General features: G+C 44.7%; 1 pseudogene; it reads right to left on the bottom strand.

Annotated features, from left to right (window-relative positions):
* Nucleotides 1–4,320: 4,320 nt before the first annotated feature.
* LOC121945685 lies at nt 4,321–5,630 on the bottom strand (annotated as a pseudogene).
* Between the last annotated feature and the right edge of the window lie 6,568 nt (nt 5,631–12,198).

Here is a 12,198-nt window from a genome sequence, read left to right on the forward strand (position 1 = left end):
TTGCACTACATTTGACCTTTAGATATTGAGTTTTTCCGTCATGATAAGGTGGTAGTACCTTCACCTTTTAACACCTGGATCGACCTCAGGTTTCTTGTGCTGTGTTCAAACACCTTTAACAAGCAATTAAATCTCAAACCTGAGAAAATGCGTTTCATTTCTTGGCGGAAAAACCTATTGAGCGACTAAAAAAGAAATATCCTGCAAATTGCTAAAAAAGTAAAAGATAACAAAAGAATAACCCCGGCAATTAGCTGAGGGGTATTATTAGATATTATATTTTAAAAATAGAGAAATTGTCTAGAAAAATATATCTATGATTCTTTCAATTATATTCTTAAAATAATGTTGTGGGAAAATATACAAATTTGCCATTTAAGGTCATTTTCTTGTTTGTCTATTTTTGTGCTCATTTTAAGGTCATTTTCTTGAGTTTTTTCTAATTTCTTACAAATTTTTTGGGGCCATTTCTTGTGAAGTTGCTCGTTGCCGTCTTCCCATGTTTTTAAAAAAATAATGCCAATTTTCTCAAGTTTCAAAGGGTTAAAGAACCCTATGATTTGATGGTCTTACAGCTCTCTCCTTTGGATGCAAACTTTCAACAAACACTCATTATCAAATATCAGCTCTCAGCCTTGAAGAACCTCCATCAGTCTCCTTCCTCTCCTCTCTGCGTTCTTCATGGGAGGGGCTCAAAATTTTAACGTGTTGATCCCCGCTGAGCCAACTCGTGAGAGACACAGACTGGCAGGTGTGTGATATCTCAGGCGGGCGTGCAGTCAGTTGCTCAGACCCTGCAACCAATCAGCAATCAGAACCGCTCCTTCTCTGCGTCTCTGCACACATCATAAAAGCTTCATTCCAGCCAAAGGTGGCGACCCTGAAGTCAGGGCCAGCACTGACCCCGTCCGTCAAATTAGAAAGTGAAGGAATAGACGCATTTGTAATTTGGACGTGTATTTGTCACCCTGGGGAGGGGGGGATAGTCACAGGAGTGTCCCGTTACACTCTTAATTCTGCTAACTATTTTCTATTACGCAGCCACTGCTTGTTTCTATTAATGATGCAGCTTCAAATTAGAGCACCGGCAGTCACTTCGAGGGAAACACAGAGAACTCCAAACAGCTCAAATGGGTGATTTCCTTCTTAAAAATAAAACAAAACAGCTTGATGTCAAATGGACTGGAATCTATTTTTATAACCACAATGTTTTCAGGAATTAGTCAGTATCGATATGACAGTCCCTGCATTCAGAGTCTTTGTTCTATTTCCAACTTTGAGTCACACTCATGCATTCTGAATAATGCAGACAGAAATAAGCCCAAAACGTCTCTGAAATTACAAGCAGAATTTAGAGGAAAAAAGCAGCAAGATGGCTTTAACCCTTTGAAATCTGAGTAAAAAGATTTGTTTCCAAAAATGGTTAAAGGTGGCAATGAGCAACAAATAAAAGGGGGGAAAGGATTTGATAAGTTAATTTCCTTCATTTGAAATCATTTGAAATACTTACGTTTGTTACATGAATATTTTCAGTGGGCATTCTGGTGTTGTTTTTCTTGCTTCTGTTTTTATTTTGCTCTCTAATTTTATTTGGGATTGTCAAAATAAAAACCTAACTAACTTATTAATGATAGTCAATATTATTTAATTGAAATTAATCTAATTTAATTTTAATTTAAGTAATTTGCGTAGTTCACAACAGTTGTGTTGGTCTGAGGATTGTTTTTATCATTGTTTTCTGTTCTGAAATTGCACATTGAACATTTTATCTTTTAGTCGTCGCGTTTGTTGCTGTTTGTCATTTGTTGACTGTTTCTGTTAAATTCAGTTAAATAACAGCTGTTGTTTGTCAGCCGTCTGTTTATATAAAAGTGATCTTTAGTGATCAAACTTCCTGTCGTCTATCTTGCAATCACTTCTGAGAAGTCCACTTAACGTTTCTGTTGAGTTCGGTTTGATAATAATATTGTTTCGTTCCTGGAGGACGTCTGTTAATCCAGGTGTTGCTTGGGTTTGCTTGCATAGTCTGGATTACCCAACGAGAAGCTGCCATTTGATGTAACCTTTGTGCAAAACTCTCCTGAAGCCGAGCCGGAGCCAACTCTTACCTAATAAACCCTCTCCATGCCAAAATGCAAACAATATCAAATCCAATCGGACGTAACCTCTGTGCAGACAATCCTCTGGCAGCGTCCGGCCGTCTTTTGGGCCAACCCCCTCTGTCCCTTAATTCTTTGAAATAATTCAACTTCCTCAGTGTGCCCCATTCACCGTCTATCCTCTGTCATCAGACAAAACTCATCAAGTCTCTCGGCTCGGCCCTGATCGTCTTACATCAATCGGTGGACAGTTGCCACCTCGTGTTAAAATTAGGACTTTCTTCAGCTAAGGCTCACAGCTGCAGATTTAGTCATCAGCTCTCCACTGTTGCTTTATGTTCCTTCAATGGTTCAGATTATGGAAGGATTATATTCATCAAACTACTAATAAGATTAAAAAACAATCAAACAATATTATTAAACTTTTTTTAACTTTAAAAAAATGTGAAGTTAAAAATATAAGTAGTTGTTAATAGTTAAATAGAATACTTCACAAATGCTATCATCATCATTTTATTGACAAGAGTTGGAAAAATAATCTGTGTTTTTGTTAGAAGTGGAAGAATTACATTTAGCCAAGAACAAGTATTAACAAATCCAGGCTTTTTTATTAGTAGTAGCTGTTTGTTATATGTGAGAGGAGAGGAGCTGGTGCAAAAATAATTCTTAAAGCGTTGGGGAGGGAATTATGTTTTTTAAAGAAAACATGCCTTTCAAACTCACAGGCCTGTGGGTTTGGAAGGCATGTGCTCTTTAAAAAACATAATTCCCTCCCCAACGCTTTAAGAATTATTTTTGCACCAGCTCCTCTCCTCTCACATATAACAAACAGCTACTACTAATAAAAAAGCCTGGATTTGTTAATACTTGTTCTTGGCTAAATGTAATTCTTCCACTTCTAACAAAAACACAGATTATTTTTCCAACTCTTGTCAATAAAATGATGATGATAGCATTTGTGAAGTATTCTATTTAACTATAAACAACTACTTATATTTTTAACTTGCGCTTTGTACCCTCACCGCTTTGAAAATGTAAAACCAGATTCATCTCTCTCCTATGATACAGCCCTCCCCTATAAAAAAATCACGCTCAGCACTCGCACTCGACGCGCTATCGCGCGCACGCTCATACAGACATAGATTTTCATAATATATAATAAAACAAACCACCACCCTAACTCACACTCCACTCCTCTCCTGCTCCACTCTCTCATACAGACCTGTGTACTATCGCCCTCCCCCCCGTGCGCAACTCGCCCCTCGCTTCAAACTGTCCCTCTTGCGCTCGACTGCTGCACGCTCGCACATGCTGCAACAGACGACATACTCACTACATCTCCTCTCATAGCTCGCCTCGCCAGTCTGTGATGCCCATCTACTGCATAACTGTCTGATTACTAAGATAATCCTGCTGTTAACTGTTGAGAGAGACAAATGAGCCAGGTCTTAGGTCTATTCTCACTCTGTGACGAGCTTCTAATAGATAAGTCTTAGCAAATGTTCGTACTTGACACTCGTGTCATGAATGTCAGCCAGCCGCTGGCGGCTACGAGGACGTCGTGTTCACTTCTCGTCTGTCAGTATGGAGCTGCGATGTCAACATCTCACGAGGGAGACTCATCAAGACTGTATATACGCTCGCAGCCTCTGTGCGTGTTCACTGTTCCTGTCTATAAGTGTGCGACTCTCCGTTGACAGATGGACCTTATTCGCGCCTATACGAGAAAAACACACCTTACTCTGCTGCCTCGTCGCTTCTCTGTCTCATGCTCTCACTACTTTGGGCGCAGCTGCCGAGACAAATTGTAGAGTAACAGACGCACGTACGGCATTGTGACGAGGCGAGTGCTCGGAGAGTAAGGTGTTGTCACGGCTGGTAAAATGGTATGTTAGAGAAGTGGGTGGGGAAAGATGGGGGTGTTGTTACTGTCTTAGAAAGTTAGGTTGTTGATTTGGTTGTTTTTTGAATCTGGGTGTTTTTTTTTTATGTAGGGTGGAGAATGAGGAAGGGGGAGGAATATGGTAAAAAGAATGTGGATTATGGATGGGGATATGGAAATAAGGAGGGGTGGATAAGGGATGGGAGTTATTAGGGTACGGGATTAGGCGGTGGAGGGGGGGAGGTAGGGGGGGGGAGGGGTAGCGGTTGGGGTGGTGCGGTGTAGTGGGGGTTCCCGGGGGGTGGGTGCGGGGTGGGGGGGGGGGGGGTGGGTGGTGGGTTAGTTCATGAGGCTGTGGGGGGAGTTTTGGGGGTGGGTGTGTGGTGTGTTTTTTTGGTGGCGTCGGGGGAGGGAAGGTCGAGAGGTGGGTGGGGGTGGCGGTGGGGGGGGGAGGTCCAAGAGGGGGTGGGGGGGGGGGGGGGGGGTCGGGGGGGGGCGGGTCCGGGGGGTGGGGGGGGGGGGGGGGGGGGGGGTATGGGGGGGGGGTGGGGGGGAGGGTAGGGGGGTGGGGGGGGGGGATGGGGGGGGTGGGGTTAGGGGTTGGGGGTGGAGGTTAGGGGGGGGTGAGGGGGGGGTGGGTGGAGGGGGGTATGGGTTAAGGGCGGGGGGGGGGGGGGGGGGGGAGGGGGGTGGGGGGGGGGGGGGGGGGGAGGGGGGGGGGGGGGATGGGGAAGGGTGGGGGGGGGGGGGGGGGGAGGGGGGGGGGGGGGGGTGGGGTGGGGGGGGGGGGGGGGGGGGTCATGCGGCGGGTGGGGGGGGGGGGGGGGGGGGGGGGGAGTGGGGGGGGGGAGGGGTGGGGGGGGGGGGGGAGTTGGGGGGGGGGGGACAAAGGGGAAAAGGATGGGGGGGGCAGTGGGTGCGGGGGGGGGGGGCAGGTGGGGGGGGGGGGGGGGAGGGCGGGGGTGGGGGGGGGGGGGGGGGGGATTGAGGTGGGGTTGGGGGTCGTGGGGGCGGGGGGGGATCTGGTGGGGGGGGGGGGGGGGGGGGGGGGGGGGGGGGGGGGGGGGGGGTGGGGGGGGGGGGGGGGGGGGGGGGGGGGGGGGGGGGGGGGGGGGGGGGGGGGGGGGGGGGGGGGGGGGGGGGGGGGGTGTGGGGGGGGGGGGGGGGGGGGGGGGGGGGGGGGGGGGGGGGGGGGGGGGTGTGTGGGGGGGGGGGGGGGTGGGGGGGGGGGGGGGGGTGGGGGGGGGGGGGGGGGGGGGGGGGGGGGGGGGGGGGGGTGGGGGGGGGGGGGGGGGGGGGGGGGGGGGGGGGGGGGTGGGGGGGGGTTGGGGGGGGGGGGTTTTGGGGGGGGTGGTGGGGGGTGGGGTGGGGGGGGGGGGGGGGGGGGGGGGGGGGTAGGGGGGGGGGGGGGGGGGGTGGGGTGGGTGGTGGTTGGGGGGGGGGGGGGTGGGTTTTAGTGGGGGGTTGGGGGGGGGGGGGGATGGGGGGGGTTTTGGGGGGGGGGGGGGTGGGTGGGGGGGGGGGGGGGGGGGGGGGGGGGGGGGGGGGGGGGGGGGGGGGAGGGGGGGTGGGGGGGGGGGGGGGGGGGGGGGGGGGGGGGGGGGGGGGGGGGGGGGGGGGGGGGGGTAGTGGGGGGGGGGGGGGGGGGGGGTAGGGTTGGGGGGGGGGGGGGGGGGGGGGGTTTTTTAAATTATTTTTACTTTAAAAGTTTTAGTGATTTTTAAAAGACTAGGCTTTTCTTTTTTTGAAAACATTTGGTGCTTTTTAACATATTTTGGTGATTTTCTTTTTCTTAACAATTATTTGGCTTTTTTTATGTCTTAAAATTTTTTGCACAACCTCTTTTTTTCTTCTTTGGAACCCTAGGTGCTTTTGGGGGGGGGGGGGTGTCTTTTAAATGTTTGATGCCACTGGTGTGCAGGAAGTGTTTCTATCTATTGGTGTCTGTTTTCTCATCACGATGCTCAGAATCACTCAGCTCAGCTCTGCGGGAACATTTTTAGTGTCCATCTAATTCACCAAACTGCTAACTTGAGCATTTCTGCTCAGGATCATAATCAACAAAGTGCTCCAGTGAACAGCAACGTATATTATCATCCTGCTGTAACAAAGCCAGGAGCAAAGAAGAGGCAATGATTCTCAATTGACTTGAACTCTTCTTCTCGGCTGCGTTATGGCTTCATTAGCTTTGAGACGGAGCTCTCGCCCTCTCTTTCTCTCTCTCTGAGCTCGGCTCTTTTAAGTAACACCTTTTCTGCCTCGCTCTCTGCCTGTTACTCTGGGAGCTGCAGCAAAATGTGAGAGTAAGATGTGACAGGCAGCAGGTTGGTTTTAGGTGGAAACTTCCTCTGCAACAGGTGCATTAAACAGGAACATGACCTCAGAGAGGCTGCAGGGTGACAGTCTTTGTTTCCCTCTGAGTTTGAAGCAGCCCATCTGACAGAGAAGCACAGTCTGAGCCCGGCTGGGTTTTCTGACACTTGTCAAAGAGCTATTTTTAGCTCGTCACAGTGAGAAAGACAAGAGCCTGGCTCAAATCCCCAATTAAAGCGGCTGGAACAGAACAACAGTGTGGGGATCACAGAGCGTGAGTTTGTGTCTTTGCACTGCTGTGTGCTTTCTGTTGTGTGTAGAAATGTGCTGGAGTGTGTGATGGAGTCAGTGTGTATGTGTGTGTTTGTGTTTTTTTATGGGCTTCTGGCACCTGCTGCAGTGTGACGGCCCCAGAGACCTCCTGCATGCGAGCAGCAAATATTAAAAGGTTTGCTGGCAGAACAGCTGTCGGGTGCAGAGCAGGAAAACAAAAGTCCCGCGGTCTTTACCCTCTGGGTTTGTCGGGGGAAGGACTTGTAAACAAGACCATGTCGGGAGTCGTGTCTGTGTCAAATAAACAAATAATTGTCTGAAACACGAGGGAAAAAACAGAGAAAACTTTTCCACCTAAGAAAGGAGTCTGACTGAGGATGGCCATCAAAGAAAAACAAACTAGACGGGAATTGTACGGTCACAAAAACCTGGAAAAGTCATGGAATTTGCAGATAGCAATTTCCAGGCCTGTAAAAGATTTGGAAAACTAAATATAGTCTAAAAGTTTTGCGAACGTCATGGAACTTTGTTTCACAAACCTGTATTATAACACATGATGTATCCAAAGACCATCAGAAATGTGAAAATGAAAAACTAATTTCTGTTCATACAGTTTCTAGTTGTGATAATAAAAAAATTAGATAATAAATAATCACATTTTCTAAATTTAAAAATTGCCAGAATTTTGTACATTTTCATAGAACCAAAAATTATATAAATGTTGGTCTTTGAAATCATCAATTTTAAAAGAAAAAAATCACAAAATGTGTTCCTTTTTTCACAGAAAAAAAAGATTTAGAGGAAAAGTCTGAATTTTTTGAAGACTGAAAATTCAACAAATCAAATCAGCAATTTTAAAAAAAAAAAAAAACCACACAATTAAAATAATATATATCTGCAATGAAAAAGAACCATAAGTATCAATGTACAATTCAGAGAATGTATGGTCTCCAGAATTTGCTTCTAAGTCATGGAAAAGTCACTGAAAAGTCATTGAAACTTATTGGTTAATATGTGCATGAATCCTGTTAGACCTCCTGTTTGCTGCACTGCAGGACTAACACAGACCTGAGTGAACAGCTGCTGATGAGACAGCAGGTGTTGACATATCATGAAAAGAAAATAATGTCCAGTGGGAATAAATGCTTATGATCCTCCAACTAAACAGCATGATGAGTTCAGTGATGAGGTGATCAACAAATACTTTGTTGAGTTTGGGAAAAGATTGTGGTTTTAACAATGTACGCTATGTAAGGAGTTAGTAAATTGTGTAGAGTCACATCACTACATTGACCTTTGGTTTCACAATGGACACAAACAGCAGTTGCAAGTCCCTGTTTGTTTGACCGGTCCACCCTAACATGTGGACATCCTCGCTCTTTATACTTGATTAGCGTGTCCGCCACAACAAAAAAAAAAAAATCCTCATTGATTTTGCTTTGACATTGTTTTTTCTGCACATCATTTTAACACATTTCATGCCAGCACCAGGAAATACGTGAAGACTTTGCAGTTATTTTATGTGTTTCAATGAGACCAGGCTGCATACTGAGACCATGATGATTATTTGTCCACCTGCCGACTCTGAATTTAATTATAATCTAAACTCAGTGAGAGACACGATGATGTACAGGTGAGCACTGAGCATCTGCTGTCATCACATAATCCAGTTTGTGTTGGAGGAAAGTAATCTTCACGTAATTCACGTCTACATTACATAATATTTGCACTCGTTGCTGAACATTTTACAGACCATGTGGAGGTTAAAAAAGCTATTTTCTAATTCACTAATTTTTTAAAAAGGCTGTGGGGAAACAGCAGACCCATGAATACTAATGTCACCGAGGACAGCCCTGTGTGCAGGGTGCAGTGTGGAAAGTGGCGTGTGTGGGGAGAGATAAAGAGAAGTGTGTGTCAGTGTGGCTGTGAGCTTGTGTCTGTGACAAACAGGATTAGATTAATTGTTTGCCTCCATGCCTGCACACTGAAACACGTTTATTTCGTCTGCATGTTGGATTAGACTGGATTTTATGTATCTTATTTTGAAATGGTCAAGATTTTACTCAACTTAAAACTGAAGTTAGATCTGCTGTGACAGTTACCTTTTCGCTGGCTTCAGACTAGTTATAGGGTGTGGTTTGAGTGCATGTGAGCTGTGTGTTTGGAGCAGATTTAACCTTATGAAACCTGTGTAATATGTAATATGTGACGATTTGGGATGAGAACATATTGACAACTGCCCAATCTAGGCCCTACACAGCCCATTCTCACTCCTAACTCATCAAATACTTCTGCCCTGTAAATGCTTTCAGTGCCTTCTGCATCAAAATGTAACATGGCTGGACGGCGTCAGATGAGAACATGCTCTGACAGAACCGGTGACGTTGTTATTATATGCTAACGGATGGCCAGACAGCACCAGGCTCTTCCACATGCAACATGAATGGGGGGGCATCGCTTGAAAACAGCGTCAGGTAATAAAGTTGATAATGACGATGTAATACAAGGAGTGAGTGCGCTTATCGGACAGGTGGCAAGGTGGGTGGGTCCCAACAAACTACCCACTTTTTTGCAGGAGTCCAGAGTTTACTTCTCGTGTAGAAGGTTTTTTTTTTCTTTCTTTTATTCTTACCATGTGCCTCTTTTGCCTAATCCTAAACGCCCATGACTTGGTTGCCAAATTCGAACCATCATGAAAGTCCCGTCGGTTGCCATGTGCTGTTGTGTAAACATAAAGACCGTGCTTCTTCATCCCACCATGTGCATTTGTTGACATCACAGTAACGGCATCCCAGAGCATAAACACCTGACGCAGAAGGATACCTAAAACTTCTTAAGTAGATGCAGAAGGTCACTGACAGAGCAGCAACATGTGACGAGTTGGAATGACAGCGTGTTGTGTTTACTGCAGTTGATCTACATTTACTACCCACGTTTGGTATCCCTTTAATTGGTGTTCCTTTTGTCTTCAGTTGTCTTCTCCATATTTACAAGAATTGCCATCTTGAAACATGTGAAAATGTCAAATCAAAATTGATTGTGTGCATGTGACAAAGTAAATGTTTGTCAGAGAAAGACACAGGGACAGAGACAGAGGGACAGATGCATTGTAAGTCTGGGTATGTTTGAGTATTGACACTCATGTACCGTGTTATGGAAGTGGGTCACAGTGACAGATCCACTCACATCGGTCCTGTCCCAGACTGCATGTTGGGTAAAGCACTCTGCTGTAATTCCTCATTCTGATGAGGAGAGAGTTAAGACTCTGCGCGACGTCACGCAAAGTGCGCCGTCTGCAATATTAATAATAGCACAAATAAATGAGGGAAGGGAATTAGTCTCAGTGCAGCGCCTATGTGATGTGACAAATTAGGTCGTCTCAGCTAACAGCGGCGACGCATCGGATCCGTCGATGTACACCGAAGGGATGAGGGGAGGTCACGCGTTAAAGTGGAGCTGATTGATGGGCTCTGAACCTGGAACAGGTCAAACACTGATCAAACTTCAGCACCGACTTCAACTGCAATCAACTCCTCTTAAAATGTGGGACAGCAGATTATTGGTGTTTCACTGGCTGTCAGATATCAAACACATGGCCTCGATTATAAAAGGACAAAGACTGAACGTCCCTCAGCCCACTGAGAAAACAAGCACTCAGATCTGAGAGTGACAGCAGCAGGCCGAGCCCAGCAAAGAATGGCACATTTTCACCAAAAAAAAGTAAACAAGTTCCAAAAGTGTCAATCAAGTTCATTTTTCAGATCACCAAAAGAAACAAAAAAAGAACACAATAAGGAGAAAAGTACGGAAAAAGCAAGATAAATGAATCAATGTGGAAAAAAAGAAATGAGGCAAAGAAAGCAAAATGAACAAAAGCATCGAGGAGAAAAAGGTGAGAAAACAAAAGAAAATGAGAAAAAAAGATGAAATGTGGGGAAAAGTACAAAATATACAAAATATGCAATACTTGAATAAGCGTCCTCACCTTCGACCTCTAAACCCTAAATTCTGAAAAGTTAATTTTTCTTTCAAAAATCTAGGAAACCAATTTACTGAAAAAATGTAAGTAAATACAACTATTAGTCTTAATTTATGTTTCCATTATATCTAATTGTTAATTTGTCATCTGTACTTAATTATGTTTAGTCATTGCAACTTAAATATGACAAGTTTAATTAAATAAATATTTTTAAATTTTAGCAACACCAGAAAACCAAGTTTACTTATCTATATATCTGTCAGTCATATTTAAACATGTTAACAAAACACAACCTGTAGATCTCCTAACTTCATCATTGGCAAAGTCCTCTTTTTCCTCATAGATAAGTAAAACTAACTCGGTTTACTGAAGTTGTCAGAACTTAGAGAGAATCAGATAATTCACTTGTCATATCTAAGTTGCAATAACTTCGCAAAATTAAGTAAACATAGCTAGATTTTAAGTAAACTTAATTGAATATAAAGTAAACATAAATTAGGATTTATATTTATATTTTCTTTTCTTCTTCAGGGAAATTGTTTCTTCTCTGAAAAAAATAAAACTGTTACATAACTTAAAATAATTACTTAAATTGGTAACACATAAATGAATCAGGGTTTTTTTTTTCAAGATAAATTTTTCAAGATAATTTTTTCAAGAAATCAAGATATCAAATTAAATTTACACATCTGCTTGGAAATTGAGTTGACAAAACGTAACTGCTTTATGTGTTACCGACTGAAGTAATTATTTCAAGTTGGTTAATAATTCTCTTTTTCAGTGTAAGATTATTCTAAGATCAACTCATCAGATTTTTCAGTGAACTCAAGAGTCAAATTTATTTTTCCAAAAACTACAGTTTATGTCAAAGAAATCTGTAAAGAGACTTATCATGGCTCAACAAGACTTCAGCTCTGCAGGTTACGAGGAAATGAGGTGAGCGGAAAGAAATCACAATTTTTTTTTTTTGATTTCCATTTCACAGAAAAGCGATCAACTCCATAATCTGCCCTCACTAGTGTGCAGGTGGAGCTTTTGCTCTTTGGCACACTTACCGGTCTGCATGCTAATCTGGGCGAGCCGATCCACAATCCCACCTGGTTTCCAACTGAGCCTTAGCGGAGCAAAAGGGGGTGGCGGACACGTCATGGTGCTGTACGTGTGTGTGGGAGGGGATTGGAGACTTCCTGTAACTGACAGGTCACAGACTCGATTCCCTGCAGACTCTGACACATGCTGAACACTGCTATCACTTCCCACAGAAAACATCAAGCCTCCAGCATCAGGGGAACAGAGGGTGAAATAACTTATAAAACAGCTCAACTAGTTTCTTTTCTTACCTTCACACTCTGACCAAATACCTCAATGTGCAAATCATACACTTTATATAAAGATAGATGAAGCGTCTCCACTCTCTTCCACTACCACTGTACAAAACTGAAGCAAAAATATTCATACATCCCTCTGAACAATCACAAGCAAGGTTAAAATAGGCCTGTTGTAAGTTTCAGGTAACTCAAATGAAAGTATTAATTTTGGGAAACAATCTCCTTCGTGTTAAAAGGAGGCAGCACTAAGTGTTGGAGACTCTGTTGTTAGAGTTTTTCCTGCCTGACCTCCTCTGTAAGTCAAATCAAATCATATCAGCTTTA

This window comes from Plectropomus leopardus, chromosome 7, assembly GCF_008729295.1.
Source record: "Plectropomus leopardus isolate mb chromosome 7, YSFRI_Pleo_2.0, whole genome shotgun sequence".
Taxonomy (NCBI): domain Eukaryota; kingdom Metazoa; phylum Chordata; class Actinopteri; order Perciformes; family Serranidae; genus Plectropomus; species Plectropomus leopardus.